Below are 21,355 nucleotides of genomic sequence, written 5' to 3'. Positions count from 1 at the left end.
CATACAGAAAATGAAACAAATCACCAAGGCAACAAATGGTTGACCTGAGTGGCCCAGTCTTCATCAACAAAGCTATTTATTAATGCAGGTGTATAGTTGCATCTGCTTTCATGGTAAAACAGCACATCCATTCATTCATTTTATTCATTGAACAAGTATCTATCGAATGCCTAATATGTACCTGACATATTGGAAGTCATGGGGATATAATGAACAATCTGTTCTCATGGAACTTTTAGTCTAATGGGGAAAATAGCCAATTATAGAAATAACAGTGTGTGAAAGGAGGTGAATGTAGGGTGCTATGAAATGAGTACAGAGGTACCTAAAGAATCTGGTGTGCTTGGTTGCAGGGTAGGTTGGGATTTCATATCAGGAAAGGGTTTTCTGAGGAAGTGACAGACTGATATGAAGAATGGAGGGCACAATGAGGGGGAAAGAGTGTTGTAGGCCAAGTCCCAGATATGATAGATAGCTGGAAGAGAGAAAAGTAAGTGAGAGAACGGCACATTCAAGGAAAGGGAGGTCAGTGTGGCTCGGATGTAAGGTATCCAATGTGAGTAGCAAGATACAAAGGATGCAGCCATAGGTAGGGGCCCAGTCATAAATATCAAGTTGAAATACTATCTTAAAGGAAATAGGATTTTCCTTCCATCATTAACACTGGTCCCAAATCCCAGTTTGCCCTGACTTCTCACCCATTTCGTTTCTCTGATTTGAGCTCTCTCCTTCCGTTTTCTGCCACACACCCCTTTGCGCATCCTTATGCCTGTTCAGTAAAAACAGTGGTTTCACCTTTCACTAGCTGGCTGACCTTCTCTGAAATGTAGTTTTCTCTTCTATAAAATGGCACCTATCTTACAGGATTGTTTTGACAATTCAGTTAGACAAGAACTATAAAGTACTTAGCATATTACCTTGTAAGGGGTAGGTGCACTGTTTTCTGCTGAGGGCCACAGTCTCCCTCTCTTCTTATCTTTTTTTGATGCTCTTCTCGTACCTAACCTGCCAGTGACACTGGTTCTGATACCTGTCATCTCAACCAAGCATCTGCAAGGTGGCAAGTCCACTGAACAGAGATTGGAGCAGGGGGCTTAATGGACCAGGAAAAATCTACTGGGGGGCAGAGAAAGGGAGAGATACAGCTAATAGTAGGGAAATTTTAATAAACTCTGGCCTTTTTGTGTAGAAAAGTAGGAGAAGAGCCAATGTGAAGAGATTTCATGGCTATATTAGTAACCTGGTATTAACCATTTTAATTGCATAAAACACTTCAGCATATGAATTCCATTAATATAATAGCTTAAATTTCCTTTATTAAGTATTCCATACGGCTGCCAGAATGATCAACCTAATACGCAAATCCAACGGCACAACTCTCACGTGGAGGCCCTGCGATAGCACCCTATTCAACTCAAGATGAGTGATTGTCCAAGTCTTTACCTTCGTATGCAGGTCTCCCTTGACCTGGCACCTCAATTCCTCCCCTGTCTTATCTTCCATCATTCCACCTTGTATTTTATACTCCAAGAATGTTAAAAAGGCATGGGCCAGACTACTTCTTATATCTATGTTACCTTCCCTGTCCTTCATTAAACTAATTGGCACGTTGGCCTTGTTGGCTCCCCTCTGTGTTTTGAGAGTATCAGCCATGTTTCTGCTTTGGAGACTTGTACTTGTTACTCCTCTGTCTAGATGGCACCATCCATCTGTCTAAATGCTATGTATCTTCCAGGTCTGACTGTACGTACATGCCACAACCTTTCCTAAAATCTCCACTTAGATTTTTTTTTTTTTTTGTGGTACGCGGGCCTCTCACTGTTGTGGCCTCTCCCGTTGCGGGGCACAGGCTCCGGACGCGCAGGCTCAGTGGCCATGGCTCACGGGCCCAGCCTCTCCGTGACATGTGGAATCTTCCTGGACCGGGGCACGAACCCGTGTCCCCTGCATCGGCAGGCTGACTCTCAACCACTGCGCCACCAGGGAAGCCCTCCAGTTAGATTTTATATTCTTGGTATCCACTCTCTTATTGTCCCATATTTCTGCTTGCCACAATTCATAATTATACCCTGATTTGTGTGATTATTTTCTCAGTGTCTGTCTCTAGACAGAAGCTCCATGAGGGAGGAGACTACATCTACTTTTCTCATGTTTGTATACATAATATCTGGAACATATGCTGACACACTGAAAGAGCTTGATGGATTTAATTAACTCATTTACTCCTCAGACCAACTCAATGAAGTAAAATCCTCCACATGTTAAAAATGAGGCCTGTTTACACAACTGAGCAGTTTCATAGTGGGGACTCAAACCCAGATCTTTGTTACTGATGTCCATGCTCCTATTCACTATCATTGTCTCCTGGTTAAATCACTTCAAGGTTATTATTTAGTTAAAACATACCCTTGATACTATATTTTGGATTTTGTTCCTTCTCAACCTGAACATCTAATTAAATAAGAATAATGCACCCTCATAATGGTTTATCATTATGGTTAAAGTTATTTGTAATTAGTTGTAGATTTGTAGTTTTTTGGACACATATTCGTAGCCTATAAAAATAAACTTTTAGAAATGAAATAAAATGTATCGTATGAATCACACCAGTCATCTGTTAATACATCTGTAGTAAATAGTCTTTCCTGCCAAACCCGATTACCAGGATGTTATTCACAACGTCAACCCTTTTTGACACTGTGAGTAAAAGCTACATGTGCTGTGAAGAGCTGTGAGTTTGAGAGGATTATCCTTTATGAGACTTTTAGGTAAATCTTACTTTATGAGACAAGTGTGGGTTTGCAAGGGAAACAAGTACAAATCAAATTTTGCAAATCAAATAATATTTAAATTATATCTGTATAATAACCATATTATATGTTTTCAAAAATTTTAAAAATTGTATAACTGTCTTCATAAGATACAAAAGAATTCATCACTTCCCTTTATTATTTACCCATTATTTCATCTGAATGTTCGTAGTAAGATTATCTTAAAGCAGATTACCAATGATCAACTTGCCTGAGAGCTGTCTCATTGCATGTATGTATGTTTCACCAAAGGCAATTTGGGAATATGCATTGGACCAAGGTTCAGAAATTAAAGTTATAGACGTGGGTTTGCCATTTATTATATTAGTAAACTTAGTCAATTCAGTTTACTCTCCCTGAGTGTTATCTTCTCAAGTCTGAAATGGGGATAATGACACTGGCTTATGAGTACTTCCTTCACAGGATTATTGTACAGAATCAAATGAGTTTATTTAAAAAATATAAAATACTGTATACATGGACAGGATCACTAAAATTATTGGAAGCAGGAAATCCTAGAGGAAACTGAGATCTTTTATTACCATTAGCATTACTGTATGTTGGAAAAAATGAGAGCTGTATCCATATATGTGTTAGGACTAATTTTATGTTAATTACAGTGACCCAAACAAATTGGCCTGACAGGTCTAGGATCCCTCAGAGAACTAGGTACTGGGCATTTGGACAGCCGCTGGCATCCACAACTGAATTTGGCTTAGAGTGGCTGCATAGTAGAGGGTTTGAAAGCATAGTCTTTGGAGTCAGACAGATTCTTGCTGGAGTCCTAGGTCTGCCAGTTATTAGTTCTCTTGTCTGGGCCAAATTATGTAATCTAAATCTCAGTTTCCTTATTTGTAAAATGAGATAATAATAAGCACTTCGAGGGGTTGTTGTGAGGATTAAATACAATATTCATTGCCTCCACAAATATTTACTGAGTGCATACATGTTCCAGACAGTACTGTAAGCAGTAGAGATATAACAGTGAATAAATCAGACAAGGTCCCTGCCCTCAGAGAAATTACATTATAGAGTGAAGAGACTGGCTATTAATAGATAATAAATATATTAAAACAGATAATAAATATAATGATAGCAATAACTGCTATAATTATAAAAGCTAAGAAACAGAATATAGAAAGATGGATGAGTATAAAAAGCAATAGGGGCTATATTAGATAGGGTGGACAGAGACGTTCTCTCTGAAAAAGTTCTGGGAACTTGAAAGGACCACCTTTGTGAAGATCTTGGGGAAGAACATTCTAGACAAAAGGAACAGCTAGTACAAATATATACTATACATAGGGCTTAGTAGAGCGGCTATACATAATGTATAGTCACCAAATAGCTGTGAATGTTTCTGTTTCTCTTCATTTTCCTCTTTCATTTTCTCTTATTTAGGGAATCTGACATTTAAGGATAAATTTCATAGTAGAACCATTAACTGAATTAGCTGGTTACCAAGCTAGTTGGCAGACTTCTATTATGTAGTCATTGTGATAGGAATTTCCTCTGGCTTTAGTGAATGTTTCCCAGGCTTATAGATATTTATTGGTGAGAGAAAGAGACCAAATATTTTAGTCTTTTCTTCTAGTGTGCATTCAAAATTAGTACCAGATTTGAAATCCTATGAAAATACTCTCCCCCCAAATACCTCTATTCTAATACCTCCTACATACATGTATCCATTTCTTTGCATTTAAGTAATTCAGTTCTTGAACTAAACTTTCAGAAGACAACAGGTTTTGTGAAAAAGTGGTTTGACAGTAAATGAATAAATTCTTAGAATTTAGAATTCTATTTACCCATTAAGTAATCATAAATCAAAAGTTCCAGGAAAATATCCACTCTGTGGAGCCCTCTGAGCATAAATCATTCTACTACTCTATTCTCTGCTCATTGGATAGTATGCTACTCTCAGTGGTTATGGTTAGTTAAATGGGAGTTGTTCTATCTTACTACGATGACATTTCCCAGTTGTTATGGCTAGAAAAGTGGGAATTGATCTTGGTTCTTATTTTTCCCTAAATTTCAATTTGTCCCAGTTCCCCATTCACTCTTTGTAACTTCCCCATCCTTTCACTCCTATACATTTTCCACGCTGTTAACTGCAACCTTCCTTATAAAATAAAAATATACATACAATCCTAATCTCCCAATTCTTCCTACCCTCCCCTTTCCCTGCTGTGTCCACTTGTCCATTCTCTGCGTCTGTGTCTCTATTCCTGCCCTGCAAATAGGTTCATATGTACCATTGAAATATATACAGTACCATGTGTAAAATAGATAGCTACTGGGAACCTGCTATATAGCTCTTCAGGAGTTCCCAGTCCCCTACTTCCCCATTATTCAAAGTGTGGTCTGTTGATCCGTTACAATGGCATCCCTTCAGAGCTTGTTGGAAATGCAGAATCTCGAGCTCCATGCTAGAATTACTGAGTCAGAACCTGTGTTTTAGCAAGATGCCTAGATGATTTGTATTCTTAGTTGCTCTTGCACACATAGATTTAAGAAGCACTGGCCTATAGGAAGATAAAGTTTGCACAGCTTAACGTCACATACATGGCTCTCCATGCTCTGGCCCTCGTCTAACTTTCCTATCTCAGATCCTATCACCCTTCATGCCTTAGCTTGAACTATAGTCAATTATACTTGGTTCCCCAAACAATCTGAATTCCATTCTCCTGTTTCTATGTACCTGCTTTTCTTTATGTCTAGAATGCCTTTCAACTCTCTCACCTGAGAGTTAATGAGCTTCTTTTTAACCTTTAAGACTCAGCTCAAATGCAGATACCTCTGTAAATATTTTCCTTGATACTACTCTACTGAACTGAGCTAGCCATTCTTCGTGTCCTCAGTACAATGTCTGTATCTGTATAATAGCCAACATCTAGTTGTACAATTAGTTTTTACACATGCCTATCTCTTGCTAGAATGTGAAGTCTTTGAAGATGGTAGGGAAGTTATTAATCATATTTATAGCCAACCACCTAGTATGGTGCTGACAGGTATACCATAAATGTTGATTGATTCTTTCATTTAACACACATTTGGTAGACACTGCATTGCTATGTAAATGAACAAGTGGATGAAACACTTCTTTCCTGCAACTTACACAAATGTATGTGTATATTTATATGTATATGTATATATACATATGTATGTGTGTGTATAACATGCACTTCACAGGAAATATTTGTAAAAGGTATCTTTGTATTCTGATGGATAAACTATTCAGTTGACAGACAGGCAATTGGTGAACTTCTCTGTGAATGGTTGCTAGGCCTGAAATGATACTTGAAACATCATTTTAGTATAAAATAAATGGACTAAAAGAGATAAAAGTCCTCACACACTCCAAGACGAGTAGCAACTGGATCACATCTATGATAAACCTACTTATAACGATCAACTTTTAAACCTCTAAAATTCAAATATAAAAATCCTTGTAAGTCAATAGCACATTTTTATTAAACAAAAGCTAAAGCAGCCAGATCAGGTTTTCAGTTTAATAAAATAATGCCAACTTATGTCTGTTTAATTTCTCAGAGATTTTATATAGTATGATACTTAACCTAGTTTTGGGGGAAAATTATTTGACTTTATAATAGGTATATGTTTACCATAAATATAGAGGTATAATTTTAAATTATATAGTATATTTTTAGCATAAAAACATTAAAATTTGTCTGAAAGCTATATAATAGAAAATTTTAAAATGAATTTATTGTCCTAAATTATTAGGTCATGAAATAATTGAAGAAATAATAAAGGTGTCTTTTTTTTTTCCCAAAGCAGGATGCATTATATTGCACTCAGCTTTCACGATACAAACTTGTCTAGGAAGGGAATGTGACTTCACAGCAATTCTGCTTTTTTTTTTTTTTTTAACATTGCTTTGCATTTTAGAGAACAGAGTGTACCAGTACCATTGAATAGTTTCACCTCAAGTAACCTCCAAAAAGAACTTAAAAAAACTATAATAATGATTATTGCTATACAGATGACATCAATGCTATGCAAAAGGAGCCCTGAATAGGTGTTCTGTTATTCTGTGGTTCACATCTGAGTTAAAATTTTTAGTCACTTGCAAATATTTCCTTAAAATTATTCTGATAACCGACAGAAATACCACAGAATAATCAGATATACCACTTTCCCATGTATCAATATAGGCGACAATAGAGATTCTCCCTGAAGACCACTTACACCTATTAAAAATTCCAAAAGTCGGGCTTCCCTGGTGGCGCAGTGGTTGAGAGTCCGCCTGTCGATGCAGGCAACATGGGTTCGTGCCCCGGTCCGGGAAGATCCCACATGCCGCGGAGTGGCTAGGCCCATGAGCCATGACCGCTGGGCCTGCGCGTCCGGAGCCTGTGCTCCGCAACGGGAGAGGCCACAACAGTGAGAGGCCCGCATACCGCAAAAACAAAACAAAACAAAAAATTCCAAAAGTCAAATTTTAACATGTGAATCATACCATTTATTATCCATATCAGCAAGAATTGTGGTGTTCCCTAAAACACAGTTCAAAACGTGTTAAAACAAAACTTATCTCTCCTACATTTCATGTTTTCACAAAGAGATATATAATTTATCATGCTGTATTTATGGTATCCCCAAATAAAATAAATTACTTATTTTCAAATATGGCTCTAATTAGAAAATGTGAAGAGGAGTTCTGGATATTATTGCTGATAAAAAGTATTTGAAAATCATTTGCTAAAGACGCCATAAATAAAAACATATTTTTAGCAAAAAAGAAATTCTCCCTCCCTTGTCTTTGTATGAGTCTTCTAGGATTTCAAGCTATGGTGCTTTCTTGCTAGTCCTTTAAAATAAAACTGTTCTGAATTAATACACATGTAATGTACTTAGCAATCTGAAGTTCTATTTAAATTGAAGACAGGTCTAATTGCTAGTTCTTCCTGGCTGACTGCTTGATGTTGGCTATGGTGCCTGATCTGCAAAAGCCTGCACATTCTTTCATTGATTAACATTTGTCCAAAAACATATATTCATAGGTGTCAGGAAGACAAGGCACATACAAAAACAATACCAATCTAACCCCCTTTCTTTGTGTTAGACTTTGCTGGAAGTTTTAATATCTAAGAAGAATCTCTGACAAGAGAGAACTATGTACATTTAAAGTGATGGCATTCTGAGGGTATTTTTCAGAAAACACTGTCCAACATATATGCAATTTTCAGAAACTCAAGAAGATTATAAGAACAAATTGATATGAATTGCATGTTTAATAGGTTGTACTTATGTCTTATCAAAAGCTCAACTTTTTTAATCCTTTATTCTTTGGAAATATGGTAATTGTCCCCTTTCCCATGTAGTTAATTATAAATTTCAGGAAGAATTAAGTCGGCTAAAACTCTTTACTATTTTTTCTTTGTCTCTATGGTAGCAGTGAAAATAGAAATGAATTGCTTTGATCTTGTTTCTGAACGGCATTTCTTTCCTCAAAGGATGGACCTTATTTGGCAGACCTGAAATTTTAGGTATTTTTCATTAGCTGTTTATTCAAAAGAGGTATTTTTTAAAGATGAATTTTAAAAAGTGTCAGGAAGAAAAATGCAGGTAATTTAAAAAATCACAGCCTCTGTTTCCATAAGAGTTTGTAGTTTATGATATCATAGATAAGATCTGCCAATGAAGAATATTCATTGACTACAGTAGTAGATAATGTCCAAAGTTTCTTTCTTGCAGGGAGAAAAGTACACTTGTAGTTCATTTCTCTTGTTTCATCTTGTTATGTCAGTAGGATGCAGTGACAGCATGCAAATATCAATGACATTTAAAGTATTTTACAAGAATATGTTTTTTTTTTAATCTTTTATTTAGAGGCTTAAATTACTCTATTGCATCTAACTCTACATAACAATAATTCAACTTTGGAGATTTCTAGAGCTTCAGAGAACATTGGGACATGCTTCCACAAAAAGCTAAAGTACCATAATATATTTCTTAGGAACATTTACAGACCAATTATTTCAAGTATGTGATCCCAGACTACACAGTCAATTCTGGCTCCCAAATTTAGTCATCCTAAAACTGTTGCAGTATTTCTGATGTTCTTTCCAACTTAGATTTAAAACTTAGATTTAAAATTCCTGATGTTTGCGAAGTACTTTCTTGAACTTTTTCTCATTTAATTTTCATAGTGAGCATGTGAGATAAATAGTATTATTTTATACTCAGAGGTGAGAAAATAGGCTTAGAGAAGCTAAGTGGGATAGGAGAAGAATCCCTGGTTAGTAAGATAAATATTAATATTTATATAATATAAATATACTTATTATGATTAGAATGTATGTTGGACCCTGGGCTAAATATATTACTGTATTATCTCATATAATCCTTCTAATAATCCTCTAAACTGGGTATTATTCTCTCCACTTTATGGATGAGAAAACTGAAACTCACTGAGACTAAGAAACTTATTCACAGATCTAGAAAGTGAAAAATCTAGCATTCTAACACTGGTCCAGTGGATTCCTCATTGTTTTAAACATTTTCCTCCACCACCTTTCAGGGTTAACGTAACGATAGAATTAGCTAGCAACTCATGTCAAGTGTCTGGCATCTAATAGGTGCTCAATAAATATTATTTCGTTATACACCTAGGAAATGCCTCTCTCCATTGATACTGTAAAATAAGTTACAACAGTGACTCTCATGTGTAATAAATATTTAAATGTGGCCTGCTTTGAGCATTCAGAACTTATGTAACTCATCATAGTTAATTAATCCAGGAAGTCAGGTGGTTAGAAAATGTTTTAACATAGAGTGTTAATCCTCTTATGTACTAGTTAGCCACAGATTGCACCTCTGCTAACCTGGGCAAATGCCTGCCTGGAGTCACAAGAGATTTTGGAATGCATGATCATGACTCAGCATCACCATCACTGTCTGCTGAAAAACCTTCTTTCTCAGCATCCTGCGGAGAATGGGTCAGCAGCATTTTCCTCATTTACAGAAGAGCCAAATGCATGATTCCCCAACACGATGACCTTAGTAAGGATTTCCTCAGAAACAAATTAGGCCAACTCATTTTAAACATCTTTGAAACCTGAGAAAATAAAAGGAAACAAGTAGGAAGATAAGCCCAGGAAAGGATAAAGTTGTGTATTGGGGAACTGTGAGGAATTATGCCCAAAATGTAATGAGAAAGGTTAATACTGACCATGCGTGTGTTTAGCATCTGTAATATACTTTGAACAAGCAGGATAGAAGACACCTTATTTGGGGCTCCCCATTGTTTATTTAAAACTTTTTTAATTGAAGTATTGTTGATGTATATTAGATGTTATAGGTGTACAATATTTAGTCATTCACAATTTTTAAAGGTTATACTCCACTTATAGTTTTTATAAAATATTAGCTATATTCTCTGTGTTGTACAATATATCCTTGTAGCTTATTTTATACATAATAGTTTATTTAAAGCTTCTTAGTGTCAGTAATACCTACCCTGCTCTCTAGATGAAAACTCAGGCCGTCCTGTGACTTTCCATGAATTTCCAGTCACTGCAAAGAATTAAAAGCCCTACAATCACTTAAAATCACAAATACAGTCTCAGTTAAGTAATGAAAATTGTCCAGTCTCAAATATTAATCAAAACTCTGTACACTTTTCCTGATGAAATACTCTCTCTTCCCTACTATGGGATCTTCAGATAGGATGTCTGCTTTGGGGGAATGGTTTGGGGATAGGCTTCTTTCTTCTTTTTCATCATTTGCTAGTTGGTTATTTATTCCTCCAGGTGTGGAGCATGATAGGGAAATAAAAAAAGCAGAGCAGAAAGTCCTTATTAGACTGGGATTGTCATATTTTTTGCTTTCTGAGCCTGACATATAATGATAATAATAACAAAAATGAAGAAAATATCTGATGTTTACATTAATGTTGATTATGTCTAGAAATAATTCTAAGCACTTGTATTAATTCCTTTAATCTCCATAACTGAGACAAAGAGAGGTTAAGCAACCTGCCCAGGGTCATCACTGTTGTGGGTCTTAGGGAGTTTCTCTTTCTGGGCCTCTCTGACTAAACCTCCTCTAATGTGGGTGATGCATTTCTTCAGCCCCAAGTTTTACAGCAGTCCACTCCACACAGAGGGTTGTCTTGGCAGGCATTGTAATGGCTCCAGGATGGCTCTTTTGTCCTTACAAACTCTGAACATGGAGACTGGCCCAGAGGAAGCCACCTCTCCTGAGGCAATAACCAGCTTGCCATGTTATCTTACTTGTTAAATTTTTCAGGGGTGAGTCAGATCCCAGTATACTCACCTCTTAAATCCAAGGGAATTATATTAAGCTTTAGGTATATGCTCATTGACACCTCTTTCACTAATCTTAGGTGAAAAGTTAGACCCCTCCTAGCCCCTTTCCAAAGAAATCCCTTCTCTTTGTAAATCTCCAACCAGCTAACCCTTGTATATCCTCATTATCGATAAGGGTTTAGAGACCTGAAAGTGGTTCTTGATAATTTCCTTTGAAAATTATAGCACCTCCTTTGGAATCTCATTTTTATCATATCTTGGTATCTTAGACAGGGCTTCCAATATATTACCTTGTACATATATTTCTAACTATAGTGTACTTTGGTACCTGGCAAAATATGATTTTCTCCTTTTAACAACTTACTCTGAAATTACACGTCTTTATGGCAAATTAGGAAACTAATTGGATGAAAACCTTTATTTGCCTAAGGGCAATTATTTATACACATATGTGTGTACACAAACATATATGTATGTATGTATATATGCACACATTATATGTCTATATATATACACATTGTATATCTGTATATATGAAATTGATGATTTGGAGGCATCCTGGGAGTTGTTTTCCTTTCTTCAAATTTTCGGAAAATTACCTTAATTCTTGATGTGCTGCAGCATATGTTTGACTAGAAGTCAGAAAATATGTTTTCTAGTAATTTTAGTAAGCATTAACACATAGATATTAATGTTTATAATAATCCTTTGAATATAATTATTCATTACATTTATAAAAGTACTTTACATCTTACAGTGTATTTGCAGACACATTGTTATAGTCATTTTCGTTCTGCCGTGCCACTTAGTTTTGCCCCTTGTACATCATGTTTTAATCTCTTTTTCTTCATCTGTCAAACACCTGAGCGTTTTAGAAAAGATGGGAAAGACACCTTAAGTGCTTTTCCAGAGACTAAACTCAGGAGAGCCTCTTGAGTTTTTTATAGGATCAGGCCTGGATCCCTCCAGATCCATTCCCTGGCAGGACTTCCTGCTGTCCATGCGCTGTGAAGTAGAAATAAATGAGGGGAAAGGCCGAAGTCAGCTTTCTCTGTAGCATAGAATCATACTTTCCCCTCATTCCCAGGTTTCTGTGGCCTAAAATCAAGAGGTTTCCTTACCAAGTCCAAGAATACCTTGATTCACTATCAGATGGTACATGGTACACCTTTACCTGGAAGGCCCTCTACTCACCCTTTCCATCCTAAAAGCTTTATTGGAAAACTGAAGTGTCTTCTCTATAAAATGCTTCCTGATTTATCCAGTCAGAGTTCAACATTCTTGCCTTTGGCCTTAGTTTCCCTGCACAGTTTTCTATGGCCCTTGCTCATCCCTTACTCCTGACCCCAAAATGGAAGAGATGGATCTTTTTGATCTGTTATGTCACGTTTTATTTATACCATATTATTAATGTTGCTTTATAATTGCATGTTTATTAGTTTGTCTTTTTCCTTGGACTGGGAACTTCTTTAGACAGAGACTGAGTCTTGATATATCCTTATTTCTAATACAATAGCTAGCACTTACTAATTTCTCAATGAATGTTTGTTGACCAAATAAATGAATAAATGAACGAATGGTCCTAGTTTATAATCCTATTTTAAATGTAACATGTTGCACTGTATCTCCTAAAAGGTTGGGAGCTCTTTAAGAGAAAGGATTTAAATTTTTATATCTCTAAATTTTATATCTCTATATATACCTAGCATGGTACCTTCTATATAATACATATTTGATAAATGAATAGCTGAATAAATATATATATAGCACTATCATGTGATACTTCTCAACCCAGAAAAAAATTCTATGATTATGAGAATCATTTTATTGTGAACAGAACAACAGAAGCTTTTAGTTTTTTCTCTGCTTTCAGAAGAACATGCTATTTTGAATGAAACATTTAGGTCAAAATTTTATTTGGATGAATCATTTCTCACCCTGCCACACACAAACTTGTTCTGAGGATTAAATAACGAAAATGTCTATATAGTCATTGGTAAACTCCAAAGCGCTCTAACAGATATAAGCCCCTGATACACAAAAGATTTCTACTCTCTCTGGGCATGGGACAGGTTGAGCAGAAAATCTTTAGAGTTTTTTTTGTCAAGTGTTTGTCACTATTGAAATTCTTTGTAGTTACATATTTACATAATCAATCTGAGATTTAATTGTCCAGCATATTTGGCTCATTTGCTTAGGATATTCTGGAATGAAATGTGTTAAGATGTTAAAGTTGGAAAAAGACCATCAAGGAAGATGACAGACTTGGAGACATCAACCTATCTAAATAGCATAGTATTTTAAAAAGACCAAAACCCACTGATAGTTTTGTCTCTTAATATAACATGTTTTTCAAGGTTAGCATTTCAGATCCTGAATCTTGATCGAGTCACATATCAACAATATAGAGGTATAAATATTCAGGGTAGATGGATGGGAGAGAGAAGGGGAAGTGAAATCTGTCTTTAGGGTAATCTGTCACCAACTTCTATCTTACACTCTTACTTGGAGAGATAGGCTGGCTCTTGAGGGAATTCTAATGTTCCCTCTTGATTTTTGCCCTAAGAATTAACTTAAAAATAGCCTAGAGAGTGTCCTTTCCCCTAGTTTTCATACTGGTCCTTGCTGGCCTTCTAAAGGCTGGGGACCTGCCAAGTAGGCAGTAACCCCAAACTCTGTCATGGTGCCCACATTAAATATTGGAGAGAAAAAATACTAAAAAAGGAGAAGGAAAAATTCTAGGAAAAAGAGAAATTTTAACCCTTTTACTTCCACTGCTGTGACAATTCCCTTGACGTATGTTAGATTTTGTCTTCTTTAGAAGTAGAGTGAAGTGGTAGGTAAAACCTGAGGTTGCGGTTTTCAGTAACCACACTTCAGCGGAAAGCTCTTGTGAGATTATCTGGTCTGGCAGTTCTTAACTTTTACTACCATGCAAACTCACAGAGATATAACCATATCCTATGGTAACAGTAGATCAGAATGACAGGGATATTCAACTGGAAGGTGTACCCCTTTGGAGGAGGAAACATATTAAATTATTGGGAGGAATATAGGTTGGTATATCAGGGGATCAAATAAACCCCTCTCATTTTATACATGAGAAAAATGAGGTTTAAAGTGTAAAGGAACTTTCCCAAAGTTCCACAGATAGATTAATGGGGACACTAGGTAGATTAATGGGGACACTACTGAAATCTAAGATCCTAACTTCTATTCCAGTCTTATTTTTTTCTAGTCACACACTGTGGATTACCAAATAATATATGTTTTCATGGCATCTGCCTTCAGTAGGCCTTTTTATGTATCTGCCCCTGTGTAATCATATTGTTAATCTTCTTGATTAAAACACTAATGGGAAGGCTTTAGTATCTAAAACTCAGGTAATAGTGGGACAGGAGACTCACACAGATTCTCATCTTTCTTTACTCCATGGTATATATCCATAGAAGCTTAAACACTACTTATTTATGCCCCCCATCACATTTTTTTTCTTTTTTAATATTCTTTTTCATTATGGTTTATCATAGGATATTGTATATAGTTCCCTGTGCTATATATTAGGACCTTATTGTTTATCCATTCTAAATGTAATAATTTGCATCTACCAACCCCAAATTCCCAGTCCATCCCTCTCCCTCACCCCTTCCCCCTTGGCAACCACAAGTTTGTTCTCTATGTCTGTGAATATGTTTCTGTTTTGTAGATAGGTTCATTTGTGCCATATTTTAGGTTCCACATATAAGTGATATCATATGATATCTGTCTTTCTCTTTCTGACTTGCTTCACTTAGTATGATAATCTCTAGTTGCATCCATGTTGCTGCAAATGGCATTATTTCATTCTTTGTTATGGCTGAGTGGTATTCCATTGTATATATGTACCACATCATCTTTATCCATTCATCTGTCGATGAACATTAAGGTTGTTTCCATGTTTTGTGTATTGTAAACAGTGCCACTATGAACACAGGGGTGCATGTATCTTTTTGAATTATAGTTTTATTCAGGTATATTCCAGGAGTGGGATTGCTGGATCATATGGTAATTCTATTTTTAGTTTTTGGAGGAACAGCCATAATGTTTTCGATAGTGGCTGTACCAACTTACATTCCCACAAACAGTGTAGGAATGTTCCCTTTTCTTCTCCACATCCACTCCAGCATTTGTTATTTGTAGACTTTTAGTGATGGCCATTCTGACCAGTGTCACCTATATATCCTGCTTTTTCTTTTTCTTTTTTAAAATGGTGTGTTAGTTTCTGCTTTATAACAAAGTGAATCAGTTATACCTATACGTATGTTCCCATATCTCTTCCCTCTTGCGTCTCCCTCACTGCTACCTCCCAATCCCACCCCTCCAGGCGGTCACAAAGCACTGACCTGATCTCCTTGTACTATGCAGCTGCTTCCCACTAGCTAACTACCTTACGTTTGGTAGTGTATACATGTACATGCCTCTCTCTCTCTTTGTCACAACCTACCCTTCCCCCTCCCCATATCCTCAAGTCCATTCTCTAGTAGGTCTTTGTCTTTATTCCTGTATTACCCCTGGGTTCTTCATGACATTTTTTTCCTTAAATTCCATATATATGTGTTAGCATATGGTATTTGTCTTTCCCTTTCTCACTTACTTCACTCTGCATGACAGACTCTAGGTCCATCCACCTCATTACAAATAGCTCAATTTCGTTTCTTTTTATGGCTGAGTAATATTCCATTGTATATATGTGCCACATCTTCTTTATCCATTCATCCAGTGATGGACACTTAGGTTGTTTCCATCTCTGGACTATTGTAAATAGAGCTGCAATGAACATTGTGGTACAAGACTCTTTTTGAGTTATGGTTTTCTCAGGGTATATGCCCAGGAGTGGGATTGCTGGGTTGTATGGTTGTTCTATTTGTAGTTTTTTAAGGAAACTCCATATTGTTCTCCACAATGGCTGTATCAATTTACATTCCCACCAACAGTGCAAGAGAGTTCCCTTTTCTCCACACCCTCTCCAGCATTTATTGTTTCTAGATTTTTGATAATGGCCATTCTGAGTGATGTGAGATGATATCTCATTGTAGTTTTGATTCGCATTTCTCTAATGATTAGTGATGTTGAGCATTCTTTCATGTGTTTGTTGGCAGTCTGTATATCTTCTTTGGAGAAATGTCTATTGAGGCCTTCTACCCATTTTTGGATTGGGTTGTTTGTTTTTTTGTTATTGAGCTGAATGAGCTGCTTATAAATTTTGGAGATTAATGCTTTGTCAGTTGCTTCATTGGCAAGTATTTTCTCCCATTCTGAGGGTTGTCTTTTGGTCTTGTTTATGGTTTCCGTTGCTGTGCAAAAGCTTTGAAGTTGCATTAGGTCCCATTTGTTTATTTTTGATTTTATTTCCATTTCTCTAGGAGGTGGGTCAAAAAGGATCTTGCTGTGATTTATGTCATAGAGTGTTCTGCCTATGTTTTCCTCTAAGAGTTTGATAGTTTCTGGCCTTACATTTAGGTCTTTAATCCATTTTGAGCTTATTTTTGTGTATGGTGTTAGGGAGTGTTCTAATCTCATACTTTTAGATGTAGCTGTCCAGTTTTCCCAGCACCACTTATTGAAGAGGCTGTCTTTTCTCCACTGTATATTCTTGCCTCCTTTCTCAAAGATAAGGTGACCATATGTGCCTGGGTTTATCTCTGGGCTTTCTATCCTGTTCCATTGATCTATCTTTCTGTTTTTGTGCCAGTACCATACTGTCTTGATTACTGTAGCTTTGTAGTATAGTCTGAAGTCAGGGAGCCTGATTCCTCCAGCTCCATTTTTCGTTCTCAAGATTGCTTTGGCTATTCGGGGTCTTTCGTTTTTCCATACAAATTGTGAAATTTTTTGTTCTAGTCCTGTGAAAAATTCCAGTGGTAGTTTGGTAGGGATTGCATTGAATCTGTAGATTGCTTTGGGTAGTAGAGTCATTTTCACAATGTTGATTCTTCCAATCCAAGAACATGGTATATCTCTCCATCTGTTTGTATCAGCTTTAATTTCTTTCATCAGTGTCTTATAATTTTCTGCATACAGGTCTTTTGTCTCCTTAGGTAGGTTTACTCCTAGATATTTTATTCTTTTTGTTGCAATGGTAAATGGGAGTGTTTTCTTGATTTCACTTTCAGATTTTTCATCATTAGTGTATAGGAATGCCAGAGATTTCTGTACATTAATTGTGGATCCTGCTACTTTACCAAATTCATTGATTAGTCTAGCAGTTTTCTGGTAGCATCTTTAGGATTCTCTATGTGGAGTATCATGTCATCCTGAAACAGTGACAGCTTTACTTCTTCTTTTCCGATTTGGATTCCTTTTATTTCCTTTTCTTCTCTTATTGCTATGGCTAAAACTTCCAAAACTATGTTGAATAAGAGTGGTGAGAGTGGGCAACCTTGTCTTCTTCCTGATCTTAGTGGAAATGCTTTCAGTTTTTCACCATTGAGGATGACGTTGGCTGTGGGTTTGTCATATATGGCCTTTATTATGTTGAGGAAAGTTCCCTCTATGCCTAGGTTCTGCAGTGTTTTTATCATAAATGGATGTTGAATTTTGTCAGAAGCTTTCTCTGCATCTATTGAGATGATCATATGGTTTTTCTCTTTCAGTTTGTTAATATGGTGTATCACGTTGATTGATTTGCGTATATTGAAGAATCCTTGCACTCCTGGAATAAACCCCATTTCATCATGGTGTATGATCCGTTTAATGTGCTGTTGGATTCTGTTTGCTAGTATTTTGTTGAGGATTTTTACATCTATGTTCATCAGTGATATTGGCCTGTAGTTTTCTTTCTTTGTGACATCCTTGTCTGGTTTTGGTATCAGGGTGATGGTGGCCTCGTAGAATGAGTTTGAGACTGTTCCTCCCTCTGCTATATTTTGGAAGAGTTTGAGAAGGATAGGTGTTAGCTCTTCTCTAAATGTTTGATAGAATTCGCCTGTGAAGCCATCTGGGCCTGGGCTTTTGTTTGTTGGAAGATTTTTAATCACAGTTTCAATTTCAGTGCTTGTGATTGGTCTGTTCATATTTTCTATTTCTTCCTGATTCAGTCTTGGCAGGTTGTGCATTTCTAAGAATTTGTCCATTTCTTCCAGATTGTCCATTTTATTGGCATACAGTTGCTTGTAGTAATCTCTCATGATCTTTTGTATTTCTGCAGTGTCAGTTGTCACTTCTCCTTTTTCATTTCTAATTCTATTGATTTGAGTCTTCTCCGTTTTTTTCTTGATGAGTCTGGCTAATGGTTTATCAATTTTGTTTATCTTCTTAAAGAACCAGCTTTTAGTTTTATTGATCTTTGCTATCGTTTCCTTCATTTCCTTTTCATTTATTTCTGATCTGATTTTTATGATTTCTTTCCTTCTGCTAACTTTGGGGTTTTTTTGTTCTTCTTTCTCTAATTGCTTTACGTGCATTTTAATTTCCTCTTTGATTTCTTCAGTGATCACTTCGTTATTAAGTAGTGTATTGTTTAGCCTCCATGTGTTTGTATTTTTTACAGATCTTTTCCTGTAATTGATATCTAGTCTCATAGCATTGTGGTCAGAAAAGATACTTGATACAATTTCAATTTTTTAAAAATTTACCAAGGGTTGATTTGCGACCTAATGTATGATCTATCTTGGAGAATATTCTGTGAGCACTTGAGAAAAATGTGTATTCTGTTGTTTTTGGATGGAATGTCCTATAAATATCAATTAAGTCCATCTTGTTTAATGTATCATTTAAAGCTTGTGTTTCTTTATTTTCATTTTGGATGATCTGTCCATTGGTGAAAGTGGGGTGTTAAAGTCCCCTACTATGAATGTGTTCCTGTGGATTTCCCCTTTTATGGCTGTTAGTATTTGCCTTATGTATTGAGGTGCTACTATGTTGGGTGCATAAATATTTACAATTCTTATATCTTCTTCTTGGATTGATCCCTTGATCATTATGTAGTGTCCTTCTTTGTCTCTTCTAGTAGCCTTTATTTTAAAGTCTATTTTGTCTGATATGAGAATTGCTGCTCCAGCTTTCTTTTGGTTTCCATTTGCATGAAATATCTTTTTCCATCCCCTTACTTTCAGTCTGTATGTGTCTCTAGGTCTGAAGTGGGTCTCTTGTAGACAGCAAATATATGGGTCTTGTTTTTGTATCCATTCAGCCAATCTGTGTCTTTTGGTGGGAGCATTTAGTCCATTTGCATTTAAGGTAATTATTGATATGTATGTTCCTATTCCCATTTTGTTAATTGTTTTGGGTTCGTTATTGTAGGTCTTTTCCTTCTCTTGTGTTTCTTGCCTAGAGAAGTTCCTTTAGCAGTTGTTATAAAGCTGGTTTGGTGGTGCTGAACTCTCTCAGCTTTTGCTTGTCTGTAAAGGTTTTAATATCTCCATCAAATCTGAATGAGAACTTGCTGGGTAATCTTGGTTGTAGGTTTTTCTCCTTCATCACTTTAAGTATGTCCTGCCAGTCCCTTCTGGCTTGCAGTTTCTGCTGAAAGATCAGATGTTAACCTTATGGGGATTCCCTTGTGTGTTATTTGTTGTTTTTCCCTTGCTGCTTTTAATATGTTTTCTTTGTATTTCATTTTTGACAGTTTGATTAATATGTGTCTTGGCATATTTCTCCTTAGATTTATCCTGTATGGGACTCTCTGTGCTTCCTGGACTTGATTAACTATTTCCTTTCCCATATTAGGGAAGTTTTCAACTATAATCCCTTCAAATATTTTCTCAGTCCCTTTCTTTTTCTCTTCTTCTTCTGGAACCCCTATAATTCGAATGTTGGTGCGTTTAATGTTGTCCCAGAGGTTACTGAGACTGTCCTCAGTTCTTTTCATTGTTTTTTCTTTATTCTGCTCTGCAGTAGTTATTTCCACTATTTTATCTTCCAGGTCACTTATCTGTTCTTCTGCCTCAGTTATTCTGCTATTGATCCCATCTAGAGTATTTTTAATGTCATTTATTGTGTTGTTCACCGTTGTTTGTTTCATCTTTAGTTCTTCTAGGTCCTTGTTAAATGTTTCTTGCATTTTGTCTATTCTATTTCCCAGATTTTGGATCATCTTTACTATCATTATTCTGAATTCTTTTTCAGGTAGACTGCCTATTTCCTCTTCATTTGTTAGGTCTGGTGGGTTTTTATCTTGCTCCTTCATCTGCTGTGTGTTTTTCTGTCTTCTCATTTTGCTTATCTTACTGTGTTTGGGGTCTACTTTTTGCAGGCTGCAGGTTCGTAGTTCCCGTTGTTTTTGGTGTGTGTCCCCAGTGGCTAAGGTTGGTTCAGTGGGTTGTGTAGGCTTCCTGGTGGAGGGGACTAGTGCCTGTGTTCTGGTGGATGAGGCTGGATCTTGTCTTTCTGGTGGGCAGGTCCACGTCTGGTGGTGTGTTTTGGGGTGTCTGTGGACTTATGATTTTAGTCAGCCTCTCTGCTAATGGGTGGGGTTGTGTTCCTGTCTTGCTAGTTGTTTGGCATAGGATGTCCAGCACTGTAGCTTGCTGGTCGTTGAGTGAAGCTGGGTGCTGGTGTTGAGATGGAGATCCCTTGGAGATTTTTGCCATTTCATATTATGTGGAACTGGGAGGTCTCTTGTGGACCAGTGTCCTGATGTTGGCTCTCCCACCTCAGAGGCACAGCACTGACTCCTGGCTGCAGCACCAAAAGCTTTCATCCACATGGCTCAGAATAAAAGGGAGAAAAAGTAGACAGAAAGAATTAGTAGAAGTAGAAAGAAAGAAAGAAAGGAGGGAGGGAGGGAGGAAGGAAGGAAGGAAGGAAGGAAGGAAAAAAAGAAAGAAGATAAAGTAAAATAAAATAAAGTTATGAAATTAAAAATAATAATTAAGAAAAAAATCAAAACAAAACAAAATGGACGGATAGAACCCTAGGACAAATGGTGGAAGCAAAGCTATACAGACAAAATCTCACACAGAAGCATACACATACACACAAAAAGAGGAAAAGGGGAAAAAATAATAAACCTTGCTCTCAATGTCCACCTCCTTAATTTGGGATGATTGCTTGTCTATTTATGTATTCCACAGATGCAGGGTACGTCACGTTGACTGTGGAGCTTTAATCTGCTGCTTCTGAGCCTGCTGGTAGAGATTTCCCTTTCTCTTTGTTCTCACAGCTCCCAGGGGCTCAGTTTTGGATTTGGCCCCGCCTCTGTGTGTAGGTCGCCGGAGGGCGTCTGTTCTTTGCTCAGACAGGACGGGGTTAAAGGAGCCGATCATTCGCGGG

The 21,355-nt window shown here is 36.7% G+C and overlaps 1 protein-coding gene across 10 annotated transcripts in view; it reads left to right on the top strand.

Moving 5' to 3' along the window:
* Nucleotides 1–21,355, top strand: part of DLG2 (discs large MAGUK scaffold protein 2) — a 2,041,348-nt gene that overhangs the window by 446,773 nt on the left and 1,573,220 nt on the right. The window lies entirely within an intron of this gene.

Source organism: Stenella coeruleoalba (assembly GCF_951394435.1).
Source record: "Stenella coeruleoalba genome assembly, chromosome: 8".
In the NCBI taxonomy this organism is placed as follows: Eukaryota; Metazoa; Chordata; class Mammalia; order Artiodactyla; family Delphinidae; genus Stenella; species Stenella coeruleoalba.
This window is presented reverse-complemented; position numbering and strand designations above follow the sequence as displayed.